The following is a 704-nucleotide window of genomic DNA, read 5'->3' on the forward strand; positions in this document are numbered from 1 at the left end:
CGTCCCCCTCACCTGCGGATGTGGCCTACGAAGAGGGCCTGGCGCGCCTCAAGATCCGTGCGCTGGAGAAGCTGGAGGTGGACCGGCGGCTGGAGCGCCTGAGCGAGGAGGTGGAGCAGAAGATCGCGGGCCAGGTGGGCCGGCTGCAGGCCGAGCTGGAGCGCAAGGCGGCGGAGCTGGAGACTGCACGGCAGGAGAGTGCGAGGCTTGGGCGCGAGAAGGAGGAGCTGGAGGAACGCGCGTCTGAGCTCTCCCGCCAGGTGGACGTGAGCGTAGAGCTTCTGGCCTCACTCAAGCAGGACCTGGTGCACAAGGAACAGGAGCTGAGCCGCAAGCAGCAGTGAGTGGACCCTCGGGGCCCTGTGGGTGGTTGTGCCTGTGCTGGTCACTGTGCCGCCGCCACCACCACCGTGGGCGTGCCTGAGTGTGTCTGTATGTGACCATGGCATTGTAATAGAGGATCTGTGGCCAGGAGCATGCATGTGGGGCCAAGAGTGTCATGATGATGTGTGTTTGGTACTGTGAGGACATGGCAGTGTGACCCTGTGCCTCTGTGAAGACTGCCTTTCTTCTTCTCTGTCCTAGACAAGCCAACTCCTGCATTTTGGCACCAGATCCTCTTCTCTTTTGCCTACCCAAAGACATAGCTCAACTTTCCCCTCTCCCATCATCAGATTTTCTGTTTCTGCATATTTCTTTTCTTT

General features: G+C 59.8%; 1 protein-coding gene across 1 annotated transcript in view; it reads left to right on the forward strand.

Annotated features, from left to right (window-relative positions):
• Positions 1-6: 6 nt before the first annotated feature.
• The window catches only part of FBXO41 (F-box protein 41), a 14,680-nt gene continuing 13,982 nt past the window's right edge, over positions 7-704 (forward strand). Inside the window, exon 1 of the mRNA XM_011945164.1 lies at positions 7-340. The gene's annotated coding sequence lies outside the window, so the exon portion shown is untranslated. The remainder of the gene's footprint in view (positions 341-704) is intronic.

This window comes from Colobus angolensis, unplaced genomic scaffold (assembly GCF_000951035.1).
Source record: "Colobus angolensis palliatus isolate OR3802 unplaced genomic scaffold, Cang.pa_1.0 Scaffold24, whole genome shotgun sequence".
In the NCBI taxonomy this organism is placed as follows: domain Eukaryota; kingdom Metazoa; phylum Chordata; class Mammalia; order Primates; family Cercopithecidae; genus Colobus; species Colobus angolensis.